The sequence below is a fragment of the Thermobia domestica genome, chromosome 3 (genome assembly GCF_964235325.1).
Source record: "Thermobia domestica chromosome 3, izTheDome1.hap1.1, whole genome shotgun sequence".
Lineage (NCBI taxonomy): Eukaryota > Metazoa > Arthropoda > Insecta > Zygentoma > Lepismatidae > Thermobia > Thermobia domestica.
The window spans coordinates 2058852-2085442 of record NC_137456.1 but is presented as its reverse complement, the minus strand read 5'-3'; the positions used below and the strand labels follow the sequence as shown (position 1 = coordinate 2085442).

Below are 26591 nucleotides of genomic sequence, written 5' to 3'. Positions count from 1 at the left end.
CCTCAAATGTCGTGATCACCAATATAAGTATATACTGTATTTCTTACCACCAAGGCTCAGACCTGCACGGTCGAAGTTTTGAGCCCAACTCGGGTAACGATGTTAACCGACACAGCTCGGTTCAACTGAGCGAACGGCTCGAGCCGAGCTGGGGTGAGGCACAGACTCGGCTCAGGTCAGCCATCAGCTCGAGCCGGCTCAGTTGGGGTGAGCCATCAGCTCGGTTCGTTTTTGGCTCGAGCCGGCTCGGTTGGGTGAGCTGTTGACTCGGCTCGATAGTGAAAGAGCTGTGAGCTGAGTCGCTCGAGCCGTTGAGAACCCTAAACCCGTGCCAAGCAGTTGTGAACATGTTTGGCCGGCGTCCTCACTTTTAACAATTTTTGGTTCGAGCCCAGATACTTGCTTCTCCGGAACTCAAACCCAGAACCTCGTGAACGATGTCCTTGCCTCCTAGACTTCAGAACTACCGAGGTCAGTAGTCAACTAGTTTTTAGTATTCAGATTCAAACCGCCTATTTTTCATGTTTAATAATAATAATAATAATAATAATAATAATAATAATAATAATAATAATAATAATAATAATAATAATAATAATAATAATAATAATACGTTGTAGTAGTAGTATGTATCATTGATAATAATTATATTGTCTATGTAGGATTCTTGAAGAAAGTACAGCGTTTGTCTTGAATTGGCTCGTTTCGACTCGACTCGACTTGAAATTCGAGTTTCGAGTTGAGTTAGAGGAAATGTTTCGAACCGAGTTGTCGAGTCGAGCTCAAAGTTGTCTGATTCGAGTCTAGTCGAGTTTCAATGAAAACTCGCTCGAACTCGCTCGTGCCCATCCCTATCGCTAACATCTTCACGAGTAGCGACCACTTTCCATATGGCGTGATTCTCTTTACCATCTTTACCAGCGAGAGAGGATTCTTTTTTGATTCGTTGTTGTTTGATCGATCCCTGTTTCAATTTTTATCATTGTGTTTCTCATCTTTATACATAGGTAAATAAGTATAAATCGTGTTTTGCTGCTATTCCTGTTTCGCTTAATCTTCTAGGACAGTTATACTTAATGCCTACTAATTTTTGAAGGGTCAGTCTGTTGTCTCGGAGATTTTCTAGAAGTTTCACCTTCATTCTTGAAGAATTCATTCTCGTTTCGTCTTGATCGTTGGATAGCTTTTTTCGTCTTGTCTCGTAAATTAATGGAGAAAATTTATGTCTTGATTTTTGCTTGATTTTATCTAAAAGTTATCAAAATCCTTTCGTATCACGAGTGGTTCATGAAGGGTATGATATAACAACATGCAATTGTCTCCCTTTGTCTGAAGAGCATAATCATGGGATGTTAAACTGAAAAACTTCATTTCATTTCATAATAAGACTCAAATAATATTTGTTATTGCTGTACATTGTGTAATGACTTATGTATCTTTAAACGTTGATACATTGTGCTCAGTGTGTGTTCATCCAATCACTTTGTCAATTTATAGTTTTTATTTTATGAATAAAGTAACTGGAAAACAGTGTTTGAAACATAAGACTTGAACGAGACTAGAGAAATTTCTCATCTCATCTTGAATTTGAACATGTTCTTGTCTCGTTTTTGGTACGAGATGACATATTTGTCGTTTCGTGGGCAACACTGTCGACATCTATCGCCCGGTTTCCAAGCAAAAAGAAAAAGGATGCGAGGAAAACTGAAACAAAATTTAGACAATTCCTTTCAAACTAACAGTACAAACTATTATATTGATATTGGCCAATAAAATATAGAAAGCAATGGGAGGAAAAGTAAGAAAACGCTGTTATAGTGGAAAGTAATAACCTTACAATATTAAAACAATGTTTTTATAAAATGGAATAAAAACAAGAAATTGTTCACTGCTCTTGCGTTAACTCAGTGTTGTTGCCTCATTAAAAATTTGAAAAAAAAAAAAACACAAAAAGGAGATTTTGTGGGGGAGGATTAAAAATTAAGAAATGAGAATAAATCATTAGGCGCTCTTTGTAAAATTGAGGACTAAAGTTTTTATCGTTTAAGCATTATGTGGGGCTAAGACTGAAGCATTGAGCGCTCTTCCTAAGGTTGAGGACTAAATCACGTCCATACTGGGATTAAAAGAAGCTGAGTATGGAGACAATAGCCCCTCTCGTTTTACTACGATAAAAAATGCTCAATCTTATTGATATGAAGTTAACAGAACTCCTAATCGTTTGGGACCTGCACAACGTCTGTGAAAGTTGGGTTGTATAGGCAGTAGGCGCACGATTATTACTGTATATGACTATTTCTGAATTCAAGGTGACTCTACGTATTTTTAATAATGAATTACAACATATATATATATATATATATATATAGATAGATAGATAGATAGATAGATAGATAGATAGATAGATAGATAGATAGATAGATAGATAGATAGATAGATAGATAGATAGATAGATAGATATTCTGTTTCATAATCTGTTCTGAGGAATAGACCGTATCTCGAACTCAATTAGGACATCAACGTTTTAATCTGTCTGAACTCAAAGGTGAAGCTGGTCAGAACTGAACTTCATTATTAATACCAAGTAATTATCGCACAGATTAAAGAATGTATAGTGGTATTCTTTACCTATCTTTATAAATTTTAATGAAAACATTTTTTAACGTTATACATGGCCATTAAGCGAGTCTCAAGACTGGTTGCATTATTTAGTGTTCTTTGCACACGAAAGTGCATAGTTTGAAGTGGACGGTAGCAAGAAACCTTGCCCAGTCGCAGTGATGAGTGTACGTGACGGCAGCCTCCCACTCCATTGGTAATGAAAACATGCACATTACATTACCAGCAACAAATTTATTTCTATCTTCTCGTCGTTTCATTTATGAAAAAAATAAAATCCTTTGTAAAAAAAAAAAAAAAAAAAAAAAAAAGATGGTGGCGCAATTCGTTGTGTATTCCTTTAACAGTTCCCTCGAGGCAAATTTACGAGGACACTTCCTACGCATTTTTAAAGTAAGCAAAATGAATTATATAGATTAATTTAGTACAGCAGCTGCGAAGAGATGGAAAGTTTCGGAAAAATCTGGCTTTAAAAAGTACGTAAGAAACATGTGCTACCTCCCCTCCCCCCCATTGAAAAGTAAGTTTGTGTTAAAAGACAGCTATTCGTTCCATTTTTAATTCCTGGCGTAACCATACGGGGGGATCTTATAATTTCACTGCAGGTATTTATCGGGAACTACTTGCCAGGTATATACCAAATTTGGTAGGCAAGGAGCCCATTGTTTAAGGGAGCATTTCTTAACCTTTCTTTCCTTTGGGGCACACCAAAATTCTTTTCAAACTTTCGCGATATCCCTGCATGTGATTTTTCTCCTAGATGCAAAAAAGCAAACACATAAAAATACATATGTACTTTAAAAAAAATATGGAACGACTACGGGATACAAATCTCACAAGAAAATACGATGACTCTTGAATAGAAACATATTAACATAAAATAAACTTATGACTCTTAAGCAAGAATATGAGAAATAAATATTGCAATCAGAAATATAAGAAGACATCAAACTTAAAACCTCGCGACACACTTGACATGTATTCGCGACACAACGGTTGAGAGACGCTAGTCTAAGGAATAAAAGCCGCTATAGCTTTGGTTTGGTTTGGCCATAGTATTGCCCATCGGGAGCTTCTAAGTTGGGCTCACATACTGTCCCAGCCATGTTTTTTTTTTTTTAATAATAATAATAAATAAGTGAGATGAAATACTTGTATTTTGAAGAACCAACCCAGAGAGCTTATTATTCGATAAGGAAGATAAGTGCTGTCCAGTTCCAATAAATGACGTGTAGGAATATTGGAGCAATGCTCACCGACAAACATATTCTACTAGAAAGATTAAGTGTGTCAATAATAACAATGAAAATAAGTAGTTAGATTTTGTTTCTTGAAATTGTTTTAACTATAAACTAAAACATCAGTTCCATACTGTAGAAGCTAGAGCTACATTTTGTGCTGAAACATAAATTAAATAATGCATTTAGAAAGGTCTATACCACATTTCTAAGTCTCTTTTGTTCTTTATTTCCAGGTAAGCTTTGGTTATATGAAGACTTGAATACCATTTCAAGCTGAGCTGATTACACCATTGCATTTGCGGTAGAGACTATTGATTAACAGGTAATCTTAATATATTTTCCAACTATTATGTATTAAATGGAAGGAGAAAAATATAATATTACATTGTATTTTCAAGCGTTAAATACTATAAACATTCAAAATTAAACAATGGGCGTATCTAAATACATTTCACATTTTAAAAACCAGTTGAGAATGCTCCATGAGCATTGCCAGAACGAACTTAAAGAGAATGGAGAGGGAAGGATAATTGTGATTGTTCCTAGATGTAAAAGTAAATCTTTTTATCCGCACTTTCTTCTCTCTCTCGCAAAAATGAGTAAAATATGATCTCTCTATGACTTACGGTTCCCGAGATATGGCTCCTTAAAGCTCTGGAAGTCGGCCATTTTTGGCCAATATCTCTCGAACGGTAAGAGTGACGCGAAAAATTTAATCACTTTCTCTGATAGTTTTTGAAGTTCTATCAAATACATGGTTCAAAATTGAAAAAAAATAATCAAATAACAGACAGACACACAGACATAGAGAATGCAGTAACGATTTTTTTAAGTTCGTTGATAATCTCTCTCACTGGCGTCTCTGGCATGTAAAATTTGGTGGGGGGGGGACATCGAAGAAAGTGATTAAAATGGTGCTACCTAGCCCAACCTATTTATTATCTTCGATTCCATTTGTTACCTTTCTGCTTACCTTCACGGATTCCCAAGGTATATCAAGAACTCTGATATAATCGTTCCACAGCCTGAATAATATATTTCAAATAAATATAATTATTATTATTTATTTATTTGTTTGTTATTCTGTCATTAGTAAATAAATTAAATTAGAATGAAATATTGAATATTTTGTACTTTAAAATATTGGGGAGGACGCGACCCCCCGTCCCCTGCCAGAGACGCCTATGATCTCTCTCTATATATAATATGAAAGTCACTATGTTTTTGACTTCGTACTTCTTAAACCACTCGACCAATCTTAATCAAATTTTCACCATAGATGAGGTTCAGGCCTGAGATGGTTTTTATAATTTTAATTTGACGGTGCAACTTACGTTAGGGGATGGGAAGGGAGAGATATTTAAAATGACCTATATTAGTGTCGAATTCATACTTTTCGAGGCTGCTGAGATGAATAGTGATTCTCCCGATGCTGTTTAAATCCAAATTCAACCCCGCAACGTGGGCGAGAGGAAAATATAATAAAATGATCGAAAATGACCGATATTAGTGTTGAATCCATATTTTTCGAGGCTGCTGAAATGAATAGTGATTCTCCCGATGCTGTTTAAATCCAAATTCAACCCCGCAACGTGGGCGAGAGGAAAATATATTAAAATGATCGAAAATGACCGATATTAGTGTCGAATCCATATTTTTCGAGGCTGCTGAGATGAATAGTGATTCTCCCGATGCTGTTTAAATCCAAATTCAACCCCGCAACGTGGGCGAGAGGAAAATATATTAAAATGATCGAAAATGACCGATATTAGTGTCGAATCCATATTTTTCGAGGCTGCTGAGATGAATAGTGATTCTCCCGATGCTGTTTAAATCCAAATTCAACCCCGCAACGTGGGCGAGAGGAAAATAAATTAAAATGATCGAAAATGACCGATATTAGTATCGAATCCATAGTTTTGGGGGTTGCTGAGACGAACAGTGACACTTACCATACCATGACGAACAATGACTTTAAACCCAAATTCAGTCTCCTATGCCCAAAGTGAAACGTATTCTTCTCGTGTGAAAAACGGGTGTTCTGCTACTAATATGCAAATATTATTTATCAAAATGAAAACCAAGCCGAAATTTCCCTCCGGAAATTGGTGAACTTGATATATTAATTTTTCTTTGAAGGAAGTCCTGCGAAAAAAGAGTTTGAAGTTGCCTCGTTTCAAGAAGGTCTCGTTGCGGAAAATATTTCTGGTGAAAGAGCCCTGTCTTTTCCCGTGGGCACCCATAACAATACAGGGTGTCCCGAAAGAAATGCAACCCAAATTTTGATCCAGTATATATTTTGAAGTAAGAATGCTAGAGACATGATTTTTGTGACAGAAGTTAGCGTTGTCTATGGATATATTTTGAGAATAAAACCAATAAGACAAATCGTAATGTTACATTTTAGTAATTGTCTAAATGACCAGAAGTGTAATTCAAAAAAATTTACAAATTGCTTAGAATCAATTGTGAGCAACAGAAAAAAAATAATCGCCATAATTTTTAATGTAAATGTTTAATACTCATTAATATTTATTTATAGGATGGGATAAAAACTACATGTTGTTTTGCAATGTTGATAATTGTAAAAGCTATTTTTTACACATGTTAAAAATAAAACAGCGCATTCTGCCAACAATGTTCCACCACAAATACTACCACAGGTGTAACTCCTCCTTGCACATGTTAGGCAATGGCATTTATCATTAAAATTATATATATATATATATACTCAGTATTCCAAAGAAGCTACCCTCGTGTCTACATGGTTAGTAGGAGACCCAAGTTCAATTCCCGGTGAAAGCTCACGTGGTTCGGATCCTATGTTAAACTATAGGTTCACGCCTCATTATCCACGCTGCTGAAAGAGAAGTTAGACTAAAAGGATAAGTCAAACAATACTTGCTTTGCTATTCATTTAGCAAAATTCCGCATGTTTTAATAAATTGTAATCATTACATACTGGTATATATATGATATAATATTTGTTAGAAATATCAGTTCGTTATTTCAAAAATATAATAATGACAGGATAAATTATAATTAAAATAAAACTACAATAATTGAATATTATACTAAAAATTTACACTAATATAAATTAAAGAGAGACAATGTTTGAACAATGTACACTTCTTGTAATATCCTTGCCTTTCAGTTGTATTACTTAGTCGTATGCTAATGGAGGGTTATTCATAGCATTCCCTGGTGGGAGGGTCGAGCGTTTTCACTTAATGCTGTCGGTGACTTGTGTTATCAGTGGCTGATGGGAAGGGAAGAAAGAGGAACGCCCTCTGCCAAACATATGGAAGTGCATCCACTCATACACCTTCCAGCCATCACGACACTCTTCAACCTGGATGACCCCGATTTTAATTTACAACTCTTGGATGCTTAGAGATACTGAATCAGCGTTGCCACTGCTTTACAATTGCCTCGTTTATTTGCTTTAGTGAATTAAATTGCGAAGACAACTAACTGTTCGGATCTACTGTACTCTCTAACGTGGTATATACAGCATTAGTCCTTTACGATTATATAGGTACAAGTGAGGGGGAACGCGAAAGGACGCCGTTACTTCACTTCTCCAGCGTCCTTCACTTCCTAAAGAATTTACAATGGGCACAGATAGGCACGGGGGACGGCATGACGTCATCCGTCTCCCTACCTTTTCAGATCAACTTTTACCCCTAATATACAGTTTCCTTGTGAACCACGGTGGTTCAGTGGTACAGCAGTCAACTCTGGTGGAGTTGGCCTCTACTTCAATCCCAGCGTGCGCCAGCTGAACCTTTTTACAAACATCATATGAGTGGTAGACAAACAGCGTGTGCGTGAGTTTCGTCTGTGTTCTCCTATTATTCCTTTCACCAACATCATTCACTTCTGATCACCATCTTCCTTAATCACGGTGCATAAACGTGGGACGTTAAACTTACAAATGAAAAAGGAAAGAAAACTTTCTTAAGAAAATTGTGGTTTGTTAATCTTCTTTCCAGACTACTTCCCGGTGGGGGCACTCGGTCGAAAAAGTGTAACACGCTTCTTCAGGCCAGCCACCCTGAATGAGTTTTTTTCCTGGGTTTTCTCATTCACACCAGGCAAATGCCGGTGTGGTACCTAACTTATATGTCCCAGGCCGCTTCCTTCCTTCCCACATCCTTTCTTCCTTCCCTTTCCTCGGATTGTGTGCTCGCCGAGGGGTGTCATCCCTCAAAACGTGAAGGGCTAAATAGCCTTACATGCCGAAAGCCCAGAAATCTAAATCCTAAATCCTAAATCTTTCCAGACTACTGATAACAGTGAATATGATATTGTGATTCTCAACCTCTAGTAAATGTTTAAAGAGGCAATGAAGACAAATGTAGGATGGTATTATCATTTATAGCAGTAGTAGTGTTGCCAAGCGTGTGCTATCTTCCTCCCCCGAAAATACAAAAAAATACGTATATTTACTCATGGAGAAAGCAACAAAATGATCGAGATGGAACGTAACACTTTTCGTTCCTGTGCCATATTTGATACCATTGGGGAAAAAAAAGGAACATTCTTTCCAGTAAAATGAACGAATTTCAAGAAAACATGTGCCTTGTGTACTCTGCTTCCATCGAACCGGGAATTTCTGGTAGAAATAACGCATACTAATTATACTACTCGAAGAACCTTCGTAGATTCTCAAATACAGTAACAAAGAAATATGCACATGAACAGTATTATTCCACGAACTACAATCTTTTAGCTGAAAACACCGAAAGCTATTTAATCAATTTTTCGAAATCATACTCTTCCCCCCCCCCCCCCCCGCTGCATGAACTGTACTTTCAATATTAAAAGATATCATTAGAACATAAATTGAAGTTGTTGCAGTATAGTGATAGAAAACACATCTAAATGCCTGGTAACACTGATGCCATTAACATAATTTAATTTAAACACTAATTTTAGACGATGTTACGAGCTGTCATAAATTATTTATTGTATTAGTTCTGCGTTATGTACCGTTATTATCCATAATTGAAACCCATTGTTTCTGGGAATTCACATCGTTAAAAAATCAAGTAACAGGTATTCATTTTGATATGATAACTGTACGGGAATGAATTGTTTGCAGTTGAGACTTCGGAAAAAAGTGGAGTCAAATTGCTGGAGAATCAGCATCTTGTCACAGAGAAAGATAAACAGAAAATATATTCAAAGCAAAACAGGCACCCTGTACAGTCAAGGATAAGATCACCGCTCCGCAGCCAAATGACTAATGCACTGCTTTTGGAACGCGTGGTCTCTGATTTGATCCCCATGTGGGTACTCTCCTTGGATGCAAACTCAGTTAGTTGTAAGGGGCCACTGTGGATCAGTGGCAGAGCGTTCACCTCTGTTGCTTGGGGTCCCGGGTTCGATCCCAGCTCCTGCCAAGTGAACTTTGTGGTGGACAAACACCGTGTGCGTGGGTTTTCTCGGGGTTCTCCCGTTTCCTCCCACTTTCTTCATTCCACCATTTCATTCATTACTCATCATCACCGTCTCCTTTAGCCTAACCGGCATAACCATGGGACGTAAAACTCAAAGATTTCATTTTTCAGTTACTTGTAAGGACCCGAAAGATCCTATGTCGTATAGCCTGATGCTGAAACTTGACGTACGACTTCAACTAACCAAAGATCTCTTTTTTTCCCTATTCTGTTGTGGATTCTCTTCAATTTTGTATTTTAACGTTCTGTCATATTTCACTCTTTAGTGTGTCTTTTCAGCGAGGTTATATGAATCGTGGACCTATAGCTTAAAGTGGAATCCGAACCATCGCAATATGTTCAAATTTCAAGGCTTTTCCACCCGCAGGCCCCCAATGGGTATCATGAGCGACCGTAATAAATTTGTGAGAGTCGGAGTTGCCCTGTCACTGGAAGTCGAACCCGGAACGTCGTGCACTGAAGGCCCGTGCCTCAGTCATTAGGCCAGCAGGGAGAACTCCACCCTATTTTGTTGCAACTACCATCACATATTATCATTGTCTGTATATCGAGAATATGAGCAAGCTTAGAACAAACCTTTATTTTATGGAACGTTAAATTAGTGTTGTGGAAAAGACGCATCGAAAGTGTTTATGGAAGATTATAATGTGCAAAGCAGGAATATGAACATAACTAAAAGCGATGGAAACGTTCCAAATGTGAGTGTAGAGAAGAATGGAGAAATAAGATGGATGGAACGCAATAACCAATGCGGGAGTGGTGGGAAGAAAAGAGCAGTAGTAGAATTAGTTAAAAGAAGGGAAAGAAACTGATTGTGGTATTGAGATGTAATTGTATTAGAGAAACTAAGTGACAGAAAAAATGAAATCTTTGAGTTTTACGTCCCACGGTTATGCCGGTTAGGCTAAAGGAGACGGTGATGATGAATAATGAATGAAATGGTGGAATGAATAAAGTGGGAGGAAACGGGAGAACCCCGAGGAAACCCATGCACACCACAAAGTTCACTTGGCGGGGCCTGGGATTGAACCCGGGACCCCAAGCACCAGAGGTGAACGCTCTACCACTGAGCCACCGCGGCCCTCTAACGAGGAAGGTCCATAAACCGTGAGAGTTGAATTTTGATGAAAATTAGTGACAAGATTCAGTTCGAGTTGCTAAGTAACGTAGTAATAGTCACTCGATGCGCAAATGCTTCGTTGAGCTGCTACAATGACGCCATCTTGAAATCCTGTAGGCAATGTCAAAGGATACCCTTTTAGCACAAAAATGAAAAAGCTTTTGATAGATCTGACTTCAGTATTGTAAATCAAGGTAGATCATCTATATGTGAGAGTACTTCCAGTGCATGATCGCCATCTTGAAAGGCGCCATATTGAATCGCCGTCAAATATGATAAATGGCAAGGGGGTCACGTAGGGTATCAAATAGCACTGGAATTTACTCCTGAATCCATTTCCGTAACCAAAGTTTACATATCTGTTTTCACTTCAGAGTTAAGAGCTCTCTTACCCACAGGAACATATAAAACTGTGCGAGTTAATCTTGTGTCATGAAACACGGTCGTGCGAGCACTTGCAGTATTTAATGCAGTACAATAGCCACTATCCAATCAAATCTTGAGACTAGTAAGAGAAATCGTTAATTAAATTGAAATTTCTGTAGTGAAAAATGGAATATCAGCATGCTACAAATCATACCTATTTCAAAGTGCGATGGAATAGACTGCTGGCCGATGAAACACATGTCTAATAGTGCTGACAAGCAGAGAATACCAAAGGGATTGTTCGGATATATATTAGAAAAATTATATAAACTGGTACATATTAGTTGAATGACCAAAATGGTTCCTATTCCACTATAATCAGTAGGTCTACGTCTCCTTTAGCGTAGCAGGCGTGTGGAACCTTGAATTGTATCAAACCAAAAATCTATTTTAGGCAATTTTACGTGGTCCATTATAGTGTGTTAAGTTTTCTTCTCCAATCTAGAAACCTTACGCAAAGACCATCATTGTTGCAGAATATTGCATTCTTTTCCAATACTCATACTTGACAACCTATAATTTACCGTGTATATTACGAAGTTAAAATACTTTAATATATTTATTGACAGTTTCTCTAAATACAATCGATTTATTGCTGCCACATTGAACAATGAAGGAGATTTAAATTATTAGTTCACAGCCAATTCGTAGAAGATACACCTGGAAACTTAGAATTCACTTTTCTTTTATCTGTTCTGCTATTAGTGATAAGAGAATGCATGCACAACTACTAAGAATATGTGGCAGTCCAGTAAAGATTATTACAAGATTCAATTCCAAGTTGCAATCCATAAAACAAGCCTCTTTCTTGCTTTTCCCTTCAATATTAAATAATTAAATATCTGCATCTTTCCACCTTTAACGATAAAACACTTGCTTATAATAAGGTAAGACTAGTTTTCATATCAAAACTGTGATAAATAACTGATTGTAGCAGGTGTTCAATTGTTCGGTGTACAAGTTATATGGCAGAATTTTCATAAAGAAAATGCATTCTGTTGTGTATTATCAATTTTGTGCGGCAGTCCTAAAGGACATGCTTACATATGCATGGCAGAAATGTGGGTACGTAACAGGGGCAATAGTTGGTTCATTTACAAATGTTCTGAAGACTAGTAGAAAAGAGTGTCTGTGGTCATGAAGATTGTGACGAAAGTGTATTTGTTAAGTGTTTGCACTGCTCCATGATGCTGTGTGCTAATCACTACGTTTTGGATCTCCATCACCACAATTGAAGAGCAAAAGGTTAGTAGGTTAATATTTGCTTATGTGCAATAGTTTATATTATTTTTCTAATATTTTTTTCTATTAATTTTCTAATAACTTCAAGACAGATTCTTTAAAACCATATGTGCCGTTCCACCTAACTTATATTACAGCATTTAAATGCTATGCATAATCGCAACACACACAGACTCATATATATAGCGATTTTGAAATAGATATAATTTGTTACAGTGCTGCTCCATTTTTCACTACAGGAATTTCAATTTAATTAACGATTTCTCTCACTAATCTCAAGATTTGATTGGTACAGTGACTATTGTACTGCATTAACTACTGCATTAGTTAAAATCATGCAAGTGCTCGCACGATCGCGTTTCATGACACAAGATTAACTCGCACAGTTTTATATGTTCCTGTGGGTAAGAAGGCTCTTAACTCTGAAGTGAAAACAGATATGTAAACTTTGGTTACGGAAATGGATTCAGGAGTAAATTCCAGCGTTATTTGATACCCCACATGATCCCCTTGCCATTTATCATATTTGACGGCGATTCAATATGGCGCCTTTCAGGATGGCGATCATGCACTGGAAGTACTCTCACATATAGACGATCTACCTTGATTTACAATACTGAAGTCAGATCTATCAAAAGCTTTTTCATTTTTGTGCTAAAAGGGTATTCTTGGACATTGCCTACAGGATTTCAAGATGGCGTCGTTGTAGCAGCTCAACGAAGCATTTGCGCATCGAGTGACTATTACTACGTTACTTAGCAACTCGAACTGAATCTTGTCACTAATTTTCATCAAAATTCAACTCTCACGGTTTATGGACCTTCCTCGTAAGTGACAGAATTACTCTGTATTATAGTGAAGTTTGTGCTAGGAGAAGGATAAACCTTAAATATAATCAGCGCCTATGCCCCGCAAGTTGGTTGTAGTGAAGAAATAAAGCAAGAATTTTGAACTACACAGTACTCTGCAGAGTTGTTCATTAATTCAGAAGCGTGGCCTAGCACGAGATCTAAATGTGCTTGTAGGACGATCAAGATCAAGATATATAAGAATACATGGAGGATATGAATTGGAAAGCAGAAATAAGGAAGGAGAGAAGAACATACTACAAGTGGCAGAAACATACGATATGGCTATCCTAAATACCTTCTACAAGAATTAAGAACATCTTATTACATATAAGGGTGGCATCGCAAGATCTCAGAACAACTTCATCTAATGGAGGAGACAAAACATACATAATGCAAAAGACTGCAAAGTAATACCAACTGAGAGCCTTATGAAGCAGCACTGTCTCGTAGTAGCTGATATCTTCAAAGAAAACTAGGAAGAGGACGACAAAATGCTCCTGTTGGAACGAAGTGGGGAGAAATTAGATGCTACAAATGCTGAAAAGGTTCGACAAAAATCGCTACATCACAGGTATCATCCCTCCAAACAAAGGAAGAAGAGTTGCCTGTGGAAGAGGAATGAACCAGCAGTCAGGTGTGAGAGTTGTGGGAGAAAAGGAAGAGGCCTCACTGATAAGGAAACATGGTGATGGAATAAAGAAGTTCAGGCAGCTGTGAGGAAGAAGGAACTATACAAAAAGTTGTAGAGCTGTGGCAATCAACTAGATTTGATTGATTTCAAAGAAGTGGAAAAGAACACCAAGAAGGTAGTTAGTATAGCAAAAGTCAAGGCTTATGATGAGTTGCACAACAATCTGGAAACAAAACAGGGAGAAAAGATGATACACAAGCTTTCGAATGTGAGAGAGAGTTAAAAAAAAAAAAAAAAGACATTTCGCATGTACGCTGCATCGAGGACGAAACTAACGAGGTTCTAAAAAGTGAGAAGAAGATAAAGAAGAGCTGGAAGAAGCATTTCCAGAAACTTCTCAGTGAAGAGAACTCGAGGGAAAATGGTGAAAGTCTATCCACGAATCAGGGACTGGTTCGTCCTATGACGATGGTATAGGTACAAAATGCCATGAACAGTTTGAAAAGTGCTAAAGCTCTAGGACTAGATAATCTCGCTATCGAAACATGGAAAATTTTAGATAAAGGAGTGCAGTGGTTTGCTTGACTTTTAAAAAAAGGATATTGGAAACAGGAAATATACCAAAACGAATGGAGAAACAGCTACACTGTACCGTTTTTTTTTTTTTAAAAAAAAAAAAAGGAGATGTACAAGAAATGTGGCAACTACAGAGGAATAAAACTTATGAGTCATGCGAGGAAGCGCTGGGAGAGAGTGATAGAAGTAAGATTCAGGGAAGAGACCGAAATAACAGAGAACCAATTTGGTTTCATGCCAGAATCAATAGCGGATGCAATATTTGCACTTAGGATGCTAATGGAAAAGTACAGAGAATACCAGGACCTTCATATAGTTTTCATCGACCTAGAGAAAGCATATGATATGCCCATACTGGTAACTTGCATATTTATAGACCTTTATATACTGTATATCCGGAATTCAATCATACACTACTATAATGCTCCGACACAAAATTGCATTTAGTTTCTTTAGATGTAACTGGACATGAATATGGACATATGTAGAACAAATTGGATCAAGTACTGCTTCTCTGACACATGTTACACACAACGTCTGCCATCTTGGATCTGTCATATTGGATGCAACTTTCGGTTTTTCAAATGGGAATAGGTGCAAGTGATTCATCAAATTCACGTACCGGTACAATTTTCTCGGAAATTAACTGATATAGTGAATTTTACCGTAGCGGTATTGCATGTTAAATCCCTCCAGACTATTTGCGGATGATATCATGCTGGTGAATAAGACCAAGGCAGCACTGTAAGAGAAATTAGATGCCTGGAGAGGAGCATTGAAGAGAAAAGGGCTTAGAATTAGTAAACTAAGACAGAATATTTACATTATGTTATATTAGTTAAAATAATAATGGAAAGGAAAGTCTCACACCATAGCTTAGCTATTGTTGTATTGTAGCCTACAGCTTCTAGGTGTGGGTGGGGCAAGGGTCTGTAAAAGGTGACAAGTTTGGCTGTGCACTTGAGCAGCATCAATTCTGAATCCAGCCCTGGTTATATCACATTCTTCGTTGATTTCTCATGACGCAGATGGATTCCGATAACTTGTAGATTATAGTAAGAAGAAAATCAAGACATTAATTTTGTACACTCATGTCCAAAAATTATTGTCGCATGTCTATAAATATGTTGTTGTAGGCATATAATTTGATAACGAATTCGCCCGGTATTTCTTATAAGGTTAGTATGTGTATAATCAGCAAAGACGTGTATGTGGCAAATTTCATGTCAAAAGAGCAGTAAATGAGAACAATAAATTCGAAAATAAAACTTTCTTGTCCATTTAGCATCATTTTGTTTTACTCATTCTAATTTTCGTATTTATAATTCTTTTCCTATGAAATTTATCACAAATACACATTTCCCGATTACATACATAATATCGGTATTAAAAGTACCCTGCAGAATCATTATCGAATTATATTGTTACAAGAAGACAGTTATAGATATGCGATAATCATTTTGGCCATGATTGTACATAATTTTACAAAACAAAAAGAGAAAAAATTCGAGACGAGACGAGAATTTGACAAAAACTTATAAGACAAGACAACTTTATTTCTCGTCTCGTCATGCCTCGTGAACAACAATATTGCTCATACACACTTGCGCAGGATATGATCGTTCAGTTGTGTTCACTCTTCTATGACAAAATGATTCTCGCACATTTATTGTATAACTTCAGAACTGATTGCACATATTTAGAGCTGGATTTAGGTTTGGTTAGGCCCTGAGTTACTTAAGGTATTGGGGCCCTTTATATATCCAGATGAACGTAGGCATCTTATATGCAGAAATGAAGAAGCAAGTGGTATTTTAAGAAACAGAATAGCAGAAGAGGCCCTTTCTTAGATCATAGGAGCTTATACAACACGAAGCACTGTTGCTATATATAGCTTTTATTTTATTTTTTATTTTTCTTATATTTTGGAAAGGTATATTCAATTCTTTCTTTTAATTTTTGGAGCCCACAAGACAGTGGGGCCCCTAAGCTATAGGTTGTTTAGCTTATACGTAAATTCGATACTGCATATATTTCTTGTGATTTGTTTGCAAGTTATGAGTTTGTAAATTGTATTTTTTTTTTTTTTTAAACGAATCTCCTGTAGTACCAGTATGGCCAGTAAAACTAAAGGAACCATGCTGTATGCAGACAGACGGTCTTGATGTTTGCAAAATCCTTTTTAGAAGTGATTCCAGTGCAGAAATCAGCATGTACACTAGCACACACCGTTAGATTTCGTGTAGGAAAAATAGCAAGTGCTCGTCTTGAAGGGAATGTTATTGCGTAGACGGAGAAAGAAGCAAGGATGTGTTTGTATATGTTGGAGCATAATTAATGTCTTTTACCTTTCTTCGAGAGATATTTATGCACAGTTCATATTGCTGCTAAACATTCAAAGGGGGAAATGGAGACTGGCGTTATGCATGTTGAGCTTACATCAGTTCTTTCTTTCTTTTTGCGGATTCAACACAACGTATGGACTGGAAAGAATAAAGATCTTTATCTGTTTCTTCTAACATTAATGCAAAAGGCACACCAAACGTATATCACTTAGCTGTTACATTGTTGCCAGCCACCATACTTCTCTGGACGGCTCGCAGGAAATACAGGAAGACAAATTATACTTGGTGATGTAGCATCTGACCAATTATTTAGAGAAGCACCATTTCTAAGAACGTAATCGAAACTTCTGCCACAACTTTTAAACAAAATTAGGTTAATGAACATCCTGAAGAAAAAGCGGAGAAGACAGTGCTTATTTCAATATTCAGTTATTATTATTATTATTATTATTATTATTATTATTATTATTATTATTATTATTATTTAGCAAACAGGTCTTCCCAAGTTAGATAAATACTGTTGTACCTTGCAACGTTTCGAGGGCTAACGTTGTCCTCATCTTCAGGCAAATGTAATGGGAGCAATAGAGTATATACAACAAACAGTGTTTACCTGGGTGCTAACCCGAGAAAGACTGTTTGCAATATGTCGCCAGGAAAACTTCACTGGATATTTTATTACTAGGAATGCAATGGATATACTCGATTGCAATGAAATGAGCTGAGCGAGCTTAAGCAACGTAATCAGTTTATTGTGACTTTAAAACAATCACTATTTTTCATAACAATTGCACAATTCTTCGTTTTGACCTTTTGTTCCGGGTAAAAAAAGTTTAAAAAATCGTTAATTTGTTTTTAAATTGTAATTAAAATTGTAAATTTTTACGCTAAAAAAATAAAAGGGCTTCGCCGGAATTTTTGAAAATCACGCGCAGATTTTAATTGTTGACAAAAAAATCACGTGAAAACTTTTTCCCCATGTTAAGTCTATGGAAGCGTTTTTCGGTGATTATTCCTCGATGGTACATCGGATTTTTGATTTCGACCTATGTTCTCACTCAGCACGACATACTCTATCGGCGTGCTAAGTTTGGTTGAGATCGGCCAAACGGTCTAGGAGGAAGCGTTTTTCGGTCATTATTCCTCGATGATACATCGGATTTTTGATTTCGACCTATGTTGTCACTCAGCACGACATACTCTATCAGCGTGCTAAGTTTGGTTGAGATCGGCCAAACGGTCTAGGAGGAGTTCGCGGACAACCAAACGGCTAACCCGAGTATAAGAGCTTCGCTCGCTTCGCTCGCTCAGCTCAATTAAACTGTTCTGAATCATGCCGCGTTACGGATTACGTATATGCATTTTTTTTTTCTTTTTAAACTTTAGTTCGATTTCTTAACTGGTAGAATTTTTCAGTATAATTGAAGATAAAAATATTTTGGCTTCAAGAAATATTTCGAATATCTGAAACAGTAGAGGCCTAATTTGGCATGGTGGCTGTTAGCCAACGGCACTTATACATAACGATAACAGTTACAAGTTTCATTGGATTAACATTCATCACAACGCACAAACTATTCCGGTAGAAATTACCTAGCAGACCAATTAGGTTGTATAGCGGAAGGTGGAGCAATGTACACTTTGTGAACTCGTATATTTTAAATGTCGTCTTGGGGCCGCGGTGGTTCAGTGGTAGAGCGTTCACCTGTGATGCGTAGGGTCTTTGGTTCAATCCCAGATCGCGCCAAGTAAACTTTATGGTGGATAAACACAGTATGCATGGGTTCTTTCGGAGTTTCCCGTTTCCTCCCACTTTCTTCATTCTACCATTTCATTCATTTCTCATCATCACTGTCTCCTTTAGTCTAGCCGTGACATAATCACGGGATGTAAAAGTTAACGATTTCGTTTCATTTTTAAATATCGTGTTGTACAGTCAGTGAGAAAAGTTCTTTCCGTTTGACGAAATTTCTTTCGTGAATAACTTGAGAATAGAAGGACAATTTGAATACAGTTTTCAGTAAATTTAAAATAATGTATTTTTCTGTATGTTATAGCATTGAAACTCGGTGAAACGGTGTACAAAATAAATTTTACCAAACAGAAAGAACTTTTGTTTCTAACTGTACATATCATGCTTCACATGTTTGAAATTCATTAATTTGTTTCTTATAGGTAAATGTAAGAACAAATAGTTAGTGCAATTTCTCGTAATGCATGATATGTTTCGGTACGCTCAATAACACACTGGTTTGTTTGTTTGTTGAAGTTACTTGATCCTTTACAGCATCGAAGCTATATGAGACGTGGATGTAGTTAAAGGTAGAATCCGAACCATCGGAGTGCGTTCAGTGGTCTCCCAGCGGGAATCGACTCCGAAAATACGTGCACTAAGAGACGCCGCAATAGCCACTCCATCAGCGGTAGGGATGCGCACGAGACAAGATTTGAGGCTGTCCCGTCGAAAAATGTATTCTTGTCTATTGGAAGAGCCGTGTCTCGACTCGAAATTTTGTCAGGAAAATTCTGTCTCGACTCGTGCGCATCCCTAATCAGCGTGGACGGATGATAAATAAGATGGAGAGAGCAGATTTGAAATAATAACATTTGAAAGGAAATAAAAGGTTAACAGTTGTGAAGAATTAATCTGAAGTTTAATCTTAAGAAAAGCGATTTTCAGAATTCATATAGCTGATATACTTTTTAGTGACAGGGGTCTTGAACACAATCTAGCGACCCACCATCTTCCATGTAACATCAATCAGTTTCTTCGAATAGAACTTTGGTTTATCTTAGAGGAAAGGAAAAAAAAAAAGTGAAGAAAGTGAGCATTATTAAAATAGAGGCGACAGATGAGACGACCTCGTCTTAACCTTTTCCACAATCGTAGATAGCAAGAGTTGTAAAAGAAATGAAAATGATGTAAGCGTTATCTGAAATTTTGTGAAGCGAAGAAAATGAAGCTCATTATAAAGAGTAGAAACTATCAGAGAAAAATAAAAAAAAATCGTTGAAGATTTCCTGAGGGTTCGAAGGTGGTTACATCTAGGGGAGGAGGAAAGACTCTTAGCGCCTGGAAGGGAAGGAAGTTAAAAGTCCAAAAGGAAGCGATGTGTCATCTCGTCGTGACACCAAACATCATTCACCCGATATGCAGTTGGTGGTCAGCTTCAGTTGCAAAAATACCAAATAAAACACTTCCGGAACCCATTATTAGATGAATATTTACTCTCTCTTTAGAAGTAATGCATTCGTCACTTGTCTATTTCAGAGTAATTAGCAGCCGTCATGTACTGTGATACACAAAATGATACTCTTATGCAAGTGGACAGTAGCTCAGTGTGATTACTTATTTTCGTATAAATCCATTCATAGAGTGTGAACAAGATATCGGTTGTATTCATTCGTCCATACAAATAGAACTCTGTTCCACCGTTCATTGTGCAAGGAGACTGTGGTGTACACAACCATATCCGGTGCTTCTGTAATTCAATATGCCTCAGATTTGTATGATAAAAATATATGTATGGAATTAAAACTAGGTTTGCGTTAGTTGCAAATTTAGAGCAAAGCCATCGACCTTTATTGACTACACAGAAAAAAATCCGTTCTCCGGACAGCGGTATATTGTACAAATATACGGTATCCTCTTGCTTACTATAGAAATCAGTACGGAGCATACGTTATCCGTATGCTACATAGGCACTGCCCTTAGATGTTACATCATGACGTTGCAGGATGTCTGACATCTAACAGTTTTCCGTATATCACATGCATATACTTATGTTACCTTCGTCAGCTATGCGTTATATACGTCCATTTGTATGTGAGATCCTGACCGCCTACATTGTTTCATACGAAAAGTACGTATAGATGAAACACTTACACAGAAAGTATTATAAAACATGCGTTTTCAGTTATACTTCTGCTGTACGTTGTCCAAAAGCTACAGGAATTACGCATGTAACCTATCTTTTTAAGTACGCCACCTACAATTTTTTTCTCACTGTATTCGTAGAATTTTTTAGTGTATCAATTGTTTTTGTGAACGAACACGATATGCAAATAGTTGAATTTGGCATATCAGCAAAAAAGCATAATGGCTTTGAAAAATTGTGCTCGCAGAACGAAACGGAAAGGGTTTCACCTTATTTCTAATGCTGAAAATTCTTATTTTCTATTGTTTGCAATGAGAATTCGCACGCCAAATGCTTTTTCTGAAATTAAGTTTATGGACATCCCGTTTTTCGGTGATTATTCCTCAATGGTGTGTCCGATCGGGACATGCGACCCCTTACGACACTCAGCGCGCGTTTTGGAATCACCATGTCAAATATTGTTAAGAACGGGTCAGGCATCCTCACATGCACGGATAAAGGAATTTCTATCAAGTAAAGAGGAACTTCGCTCCAACAAATATTAGAAAGATGAAAGCAACAGTGATTTGAACGAAGTGGTGTGTACGAAATGTAGCATGGAAGTAGGAGGAGGGGAACGAAAGGTGACTAGTGTAGAGTTGTATTAAAGACATGAAGTCTGAACGTCAGATAAAAGCAAGGCTATAGCTGGAGAAAGAAGCATTTAGAATTTACGAAGAAGAAAAAAATATCGGTCTGTAAATAAAGAGTTAAGAGGCCTAATCACTGCAAAATTAAAATACCACTAAGTTTACAGTAATTATGTGATATCTTCAAATAGATAAAAGATAATCGAAATGTGGAACAAGAGCTTGCTAGACAATATTATTTTGTATGAGGTACCGTTATCACGAGTCACCCAGTAGCTCGTGATAAAGCCACTTACAGCCGTTTACATCCATTTAAAAACGCGAAAATAAATGCCAATTTTCTAAATGGCTAGAAATCAAAAGCTGATAAGTGAGTCATGATAACAGTACCTCATGTAAAGTAATATTGTCTAACGAGCTCTTTTTCCACGTATAGATTATCTTTTATCTATTTGAAGATATCACATAATTACTGTGAAACTAGCGGTATTTTAATTTCGCCGTGATGGGACCTCTTAAGAAAAAGGACTTGCACACACACACACACAAACACAAACACAAATTAGATGAAATTTCTAGTTTTACGTTCCAGGATTATGCGTTGGGGACAAAAGGAGACGGATGACTAATGAAAGATTGATGGAATAAGAATCTGGGAGAGAACCTCGACAAAACCCACGGACAAGAACAAAAACTTATAGTCTGGGATCGAACCAGGAACTCCTCGCACCAGAGATGAAGAATTTGATATCCAAATTCAGTTCTGGGATGTGGTGTGAAGGGACTATACACATTCTTGTACTATTTTGACAACTGCAGAGTAGGATCAACTGCCATAAGTCCAGTTTTATCCAATGCAAACTTGAATGTGAGTATTTTGTGGAGAACATCTGTCTAAGTTTTCTCGGGGTTCTCTCGGCTCCTCCTATATTCTCACTCCACCCATTCGCAACCCAACTCATTCACTATTTATAAATTATCTGATATTGTGTGAAAATGCTGAGGCCTTTTAAATTGGAGGAAACCTACAAATGTGTTAAATTCACTCCCACATATTCATCCTTCTAGGAAAGCTGACATTCCATTTAAATATTTTAATTTATAATATTAGTCATGTGACGTGGAATTTAAAAGAAAGCGTGACTGTCCTCTTTTCCGAAACTATTAACTTTTAGAAATTGACCCTGTATTTTTTTTTTTTAAATTGTAATTTGAATAGTTCAAGGGAGCAATTTAAAAGGTCCTATTGAAACTTCCGTCTGAAGTTTTCAGTTTAATTATCTATTTCATGTTTGCAGTTATAAGGAGTTAGCCTAGGGAAGCAGACAAGCACAGAGTATCGATAATCTCTTTAGGGCAGCAAAATAGTAGAAAATTGTTATTGCAGACAGCCCAATAAAATATGAAATTAAGTGCATTTAGTGAATTGCCTTTGAATTAAATAATTTTAAACAATTTAGTATGCTATAGGAATTAGATGAAAAGTTTCTTGACATCTTTCAGTTTTGGCGCCTCTATCATTGCATTTGTGGGGATCTGGGGTGTCTGTCTCCACCCTTGATACAAAATATCGGTGTTATGACTAAGCTTATCAAACAAAATCACAACGAAAACACATTCAATCCATTCACACATTCACGAAAACACATTCAGTGGTTAGAGAGTTTTGCATTTATATGGGAATTATTTGAAGTTTAAACTGTGAATAAAGTATTTGAGGGAGCAACAGTGTAAGAGAACCCCCTCCTTTTGCTATGATAATGAGGTTAGAGTGTATGTGAACAGGATTCACTATGTAATGAATATGATAGTGTTCAAAACTTGTAATTTGTGTTTGATTTTTCCTTCACTTGTCTTGTGGTTCAGGATTTACTTATTACTCTCTCTCTCTCTCTCTCTCTCTCTCTCTCTCTCTCGTATTTGTGGTACAGCCACAGAAGAGCAGTTTCCTTTGTTACGAAACCTGTTTACATACAACTTTCATTTCTTTTCATCTTAAAAGAAGCTGTCATTATTAAAATTCCATTCGCGTACAATAGGGTCAAAATTGTGCTTGAAGCATCACATCAGGTGTCTACCTTATAAAATTCACGCCCCTCCTCCTCCGTAATAACTGTATGGGAACTTGCAGCCGCAGCCCCATCGTAACAAAGAAGAAATTAAAAAAAAGAAACATTGTTAAATATGTACTTGTGGTAATTAGAGATTTGAAGCCGAGGGCAGATGGTTGAGCGTTATTTGTGATTTCATGTGAAGGGTTTATAGCATTTGGTGACAGTCTATTCGTTCTACTAGCAAAGAGAATGTTTGGTATAGGTCAGGAAGTTTTTCTTCAAAATGTATACTGTGTTAATTCCATGCACAATATCCGCCTTAAGATCCGGGCAATCAAGACTTATGTTCTTGGCACTTTGTTTATACTCTTGGCACTATAATCAACTTTAATAAAAATGCATATAGTTAAAAATTCACATTTCTATGATAGGTAAACCAAATTTGCGCGAACTCGTAAGATCGGTGCTCATGACTGGGACTCATGCCCACTCGACCTCACCCTAGAGACCTGCACGGGCCGAATTTTACGGCCCGAGCCCAATCCGGCCCGAACGTACCTAGGCCCGGCCCAGCCCGGGCCCGAAAAGTTTTGGAGATTTTCGGCCCGAGCCCGGCCCGGCCCGATAAGTTTTTTAAAATTCTTGGCCCAAGCCCGGCCCGGGCCCGATAAATTTTAAAAGTTTTTGGCCCGACCCAGGCCCGATAATTTAAAAAAAAATTAGCTCGAGCCCCAAACTTTCTCAAAATTTAGTACTAAATTTGACCTAACCCTCAGAAACATTTTCTAAACTCTGGTTCACAACCTGACGCATGCCTCCCGAATGGTACCATTGCCTCCTAGAACTTTGCCTGTTATCGAGAGAGCAAAAACTCCATTCCCGTAACAAAAATCTAACTTAATTGATTTTTAGCACAAAGTGAAGATGGCAATATTGTTTAGCGACAGGCAAAACATTCCCACCCTTCTTGTTATATTTTGAGTTCACTGAAGGTCAATGTCAGAGCTCAATTTACCGCATAATGCCTGCAATCCTCTATAGTGAAAATGGAGCCGCTAAGCAACACAAACTGTAAATAGCTATTGCATCCTTTGTAACATTTTTCACGGACACACTTCTTCAACGTTTGGCTTTATTCCAATTATCGTTTAACGAAAGTCAATAATTATTAAAGAATTGCAATTGATCGGCCCCAGCCCGGCCCGACCTGAAGAGAAATCAGTGTCGGCCAGCCCAAGCCCGGCCCGGCCCAAAGAAATAACAGTGTCGGCCCGCCCAAGCCCGGCCCGGCCCAAAGAAATAGCAGAGTCGGCCCGCCCAAGCCCGGCCCGCGGGCCGGGCCGGGCTTCGGGCCTCGGGCCAGGCCCGGCCCGTGCAGGTCTCTACCTCACCCTCACGAATTGAGCGTGAGATTGAGTGAGCACGAGTTCCAAATGATGAGCGTGATATCGAAATGACGATGTGATTGTGAGGTTGAGTGAGCGTAATGTTCTAGATAATGAAGTGATCGTGACGTTAAGATGTTATGAGTGTAAGGTTGAGTGAGCGTAATGTCGAAAATATGTTGTAAATGGAGGTCGAATGCGTGTGATGTCGAGATGATGATCTGATCGTGAGGCTGAGTGATTGTGATGTCGAAAGGATGTTGTAAGCATGAGGTTGAGGGAGTGTAATGTGAAAGAATGTGAGCATGAGGTCGAATTGATGCTGTGAGCGTGATATCAGGTTGACGATGTGAGCGTTAGGTTGAATGAGCGTGATGTCGAAATTATGTGAGCGTGAGGTCATGTCGAAAAGAAGTTGTGAGCGTGAGTTTATTAATTACAGTAGTTATTAATTAACTTGTTTATATGATTATTTTTAAAAAGTCATCCTCTCTGACTTCCACAGCAAGGGAAGGGAAGGGGTGTTAAATATCACGTGTACCGTTAAATCTGATACTGTTAAACTCAGCAACCTCGAAACCTATGTCGTTTTCGATTACTTTTAAAATCTCGCCCCCTCTCTGGGGAATGAGGTATGATCTTGAAGTTGAATTAAGATTAAAACTATTATTATTCATCTCAGCGACCCAACAACTATGAATTTAACTCTAACATTGGTCGTTTTCAATTATTTTTAAAATGCTCCCATGTTATTCTTATTAGGGATGGCCACAAAGTTCAGGTGTTCCGCGGTTCGAATTCGGTTCCGCGAGAAACCAGTTCTTAGAGATTCGTCTTTCAGAACCGGTTCCAGGCCTAGATCCGAAACCTCCCTCCCAAAGTTTCGTAAAGGAGGCACAAAGTTGAACGTCAGAACGCTGCAAACAGGACCATGCACTTGTGCTCTCCCCGCCCGAAAATTGGTCCACCAGTGAAGGTTTAGCCAAATGATTTTGCCAGTTTGCCTGTTTAGCCAACGAGTTTGTCAGTTACCCAGTTTGTTGAGCCAAATTTAACATGTGGCTGCCGCCTGCCTGTCGCTTCCACTTAATCTAGCACTGTTAACAGCTCGCCAGTAGCTCGGGTTTAGCGATTGCACCTTGAGAAAATAACGACAAATTCGTAATACAGGGCGTTGCATGAAAATGTTTACATTACATTACACCTGAAATAGCCGACTGGAAAATCTGTCTATGCAGCCTTACGAATAATGAACATTACAAATAATCATAGGAAAATATATTGACAGTTTTTAAATTTTTGCAGGGTCTCCCTCTCACGAAAAGAGGGATGGCGACTCAGAAATTTCAAATGAAAAAGAGGATCAACTGAAAACTCTGCAAACATCAGTAGCACTCAACAATATACCAACAAATTTGCACTTCAAACATTTTTTCTCGGCACAGCCGTTTCAAAATGCCAGGTCTGTGGGGGTCCCACAAAATCCGTAGGAATAATTCATCCTTTTGTATCGACATTTTCATGTAATCGCCCCTTTATTAGGGCTGTTTGAAAATGTCAAAATCACGGTTGAATAATAGCCCCCAAGCCCTTTAAACCGTGTTGGCGTTATAAATATATTCCCTCAGAGTCAGAGGTACACATTCAAATTAAGATAATTTTTCAAAATTTGCCGTCGTTGGTCTGAAAAGGAAAAAAAAAAATAAAATAAAAGTTGTTTCTATTGTTGAGTGTTGCTCATTTTTGCCAGTTTTGAGTCAAACTTTTGACCCATCTTTCCATTTACAATATCAGAGATCCCTCCGCCAACCTTTTTTGGGAGGGGTCTTGCACAAATTACGAGACGACATCGTACATACTAAATTCAGAACCGATTCCGGAACCAGATCTTAGAAACCGGTTCCAGACCTCGACCCAAAAAAACCAGTTCCGGAACCGGATCTTAGGAACCGGTTTCAGACCTGGATCCGAAAAGCCGGTTCCGGAACCGGACCTTCTAGAACGAATCCGTTTAGAACCGAAAACCGGTCCCAACAGGAACCGATTCCGGCCATCCCTAATTCTTATGGGGACTTTGCAAACCCATATCTCAGCTCAGGTGTGGCCTTTGGATCATTTCTCCGAGAGCT

The 26591-nt window shown here is 37.8% G+C and overlaps 1 protein-coding gene across 4 annotated transcripts in view; it reads left to right on the top strand.

Moving 5' to 3' along the window:
- The window catches only part of Ntan1 (N-terminal amidohydrolase 1), a 434508-nt gene that overhangs the window by 325429 nt on the left and 82488 nt on the right, over positions 1-26591 (top strand). The window contains exon 2 of one of the 4 annotated variants that reach the window (XM_081753961.1): positions 4094-4182. The exons of the other annotated variants lie outside the window; for them this stretch is intronic. The gene's annotated coding sequence lies outside the window, so the exon portion shown is untranslated. The remainder of the gene's footprint in view (positions 1-4093; positions 4183-26591) is intronic. 4 annotated transcript variants of the gene reach the window in all.